This window comes from Homarus americanus, unplaced genomic scaffold (assembly GCF_018991925.1).
Source record: "Homarus americanus isolate GMGI-L3 unplaced genomic scaffold, GMGI_Hamer_2.0 scaffold40340, whole genome shotgun sequence".
NCBI classification, from domain to species: Eukaryota; Metazoa; Arthropoda; class Malacostraca; order Decapoda; family Nephropidae; genus Homarus; species Homarus americanus.
In genome coordinates this window covers 1-2,591 of record NW_024741273.1, presented here as the reverse complement: position 1 = coordinate 2,591, position 2,591 = coordinate 1, and the positions used below count along the sequence as shown (strand labels likewise).

Genomic DNA, 2,591 nt, shown 5'->3' with positions numbered 1-2,591 from the left:
GAGACGACAGCTATACATTCACTGGACACCATACACCCCGGTCACAAGGACAACGGCTAGAAGTTCATGGGACATCTTCTCAGCTCCAGTCACAGACACCTATACATTCACTGGACACCATCTTCTCGGCTCCATACACCCCAGTCAATGGGACGACGGCTATACGTTCACAGGACGCCTTCTTCTCGGCTCCAGTCACAGGGACGACGGCTATACTTTAACAGGACATCATCTTCTCGGCTCCTTACAGCGACTTGACTTCGCCCCGTCGCTTCAATCTGAAACCGACAAAACACAACAATGGAGGTCAACTCGTAATGGCCTTTTCTATCAAATGCAGTCCACCCGTCGGCTTCGTCACTCGGGAAACTCTTCATGGTGCTCTTCTTATACTACCTACAATATACACTTCACGGCCACACTTCTGGGCAAACTATCATTGCTCAAATAATTCACCCACAAAAACACTATCTCTTGGTATGGAGCAACCTCCGCGGTTATTCCCGGCTCCGTCGTCGACGTGCCTCTTCCTTTCTTCGTAACCGCCGAGGTAAATGCACAATACTTGGTCGTCTCCTTCCTTACTCTTACCACGAGGAACATACCCTACACCACTCGCTCCACTGAAAAAAAAAACATCCATAATAAACACCATTCCAAAAAGTGTTCATGCATACACTCTCTTAGACATATCTACCAAAACCAAATTGCTTCCTTTTAAACCGCTACAAATACCAACATACACATACTCTACTACAAACCATTCACCAAGGCTAGTACCAATCATTACACAGCCTCCAGTGTGTAACAACAATACTAGCCTGCTACCAACTAACTTCTATACAATTACAATACATACCCACAACAAATTCACCTTTCATCTTAACCAAATTCAAACAAACGCTTCCTCTTTAACACAAACAATCGGCTCCTTACCCTTTCGCTCCCATCTCCGTCGCCGAATAACCACTGGCTCTTCCACCATCACTGCCGCTTACCACTCCAATCCGGCCTAAAAAAACAAACACATTAGTTCCCCCACAACAATTCATAAACCTTTCACGCCCTAAACCGCTCCAACGCCACTCACCAATTATATATATATGCCTCTACACTAGTCCCAACATTTCTATTACCTGCTACATCCATTCTCCACATATACTAATCCAAAACTAACCTACAATTTACATCACTATACACGTCTTCCAACAATTACATTATACTCAATTTCTTACAACTAAATTCACTATGACCCTAAACTATCACAAACAATTCACGATGCACCACACCACACTACTTATCTTAAACAACTGCCGCCACTGCTGCTTCCGCCGCCGCCGCTGCTACTGCTGCTGCTTCTTCTCCTCAACACAGTCCATTGCACAGCCCCATACATGTAGTAGTCCAACCTGGTTACGGCACTACCCACCACCACTCCATCCTCAAACCTGAAAAACAGAAACCTTTCACACAACCTCCATAATGCACCATGCTTATTTCTCCCAACTTTAAACATCACTGGGTACTGCTACCCGAAAAAACTCCTATATCACTTGCCTCTTATAACAAACTTTACCTACAACTTTCAAATACAATAACAACTCACCTTCAAATAATACATTGCACAATTTCACATCACCGTATCCAGTGTCGACGCGCTCCTCTCCACAATTCGCCCATATTCCTCCACCACCAACATGAAAACAAAAAACAATACGTCAATGTTACAAATGCCCTACTCTTCAAATTATAACAAAGTATACGTACAACTTCAATAACAATACTTACACCTTTACTGCCTCTCATTTCCAACATTCAGTCGAGCGTTAATGTCCCTCTGGATTATCACACACCAATCACGTCTTCTGGACTGCAACAACTCCTGTACAAAACAATTACCACATCAATAACCACGACCAAAGTCCCTCTTCATATCAAACACACCCCACCTTCAACCACTTAACAGTATACATTACCTTTTAGCACATGCTGCACACGGCGACTGGTTACAACACTTGGCTCCTTTCCAACATCGACTTCTCCCCCACCTCTGGATGGCGACCATACTTCCTCTTGGTTAGTCGATACAGTCAACACAACACTATATTCTACTCTAACATTTTTCGATTTCTCATTATCACACTTTTGGAGAATGGGAGGGGCCGAGGGGCATCCCCCCTCACCCCCCCCCCCTTATTCCCATGCAAGGTGAAGGGCACAAGCGCCTACACCGCCCAACTAGGCAGCATGCCAACTTTGTGCTTGCCTAAAGGATCATAGCATTTTATGTCAAGGGCATACAACCCTCCAGTCTTTAACATTTTGTCGGCTAGCTCCGACGACTTTCCCCAGATACGAATTCGCAACTTTCGATTTACAACTGGTACCTACTTTACTGCTAGGTCAACAGGGACACAGGGGGTCTAGGAAGTGTGTCCAACCCACTTTCCACCGGCCCGGGAATCGAACCCGAGACGTCCCGCTTGCGAGGCGAGAGTGGTACCGCTCTACCGCCGGCACCCCCACTTCGGCTGTGACCCCTTGTGAGGCGGGCGTCAGTCAGCTATGGGTACGGTTCCTCGACTAAGTAG

At 45.9% G+C, this 2,591-nt stretch overlaps 1 long non-coding RNA gene across 1 annotated transcript; it reads right to left on the bottom strand.

The window, feature by feature from the left end:
* Positions 1 to 1,392: 1,392 nt before the first annotated feature.
* On the bottom strand, positions 1,393 to 2,037 carry LOC121875818. The gene is made up of 3 exons (XR_006090673.1): positions 1,977 to 2,037; positions 1,789 to 1,882; positions 1,393 to 1,448 (listed from the first exon to the last, which is right to left on the bottom strand). It is a non-coding gene; the product is annotated as an uncharacterized LOC121875818 (long non-coding RNA).
* Between the last annotated feature and the right edge of the window lie 554 nt (positions 2,038 to 2,591).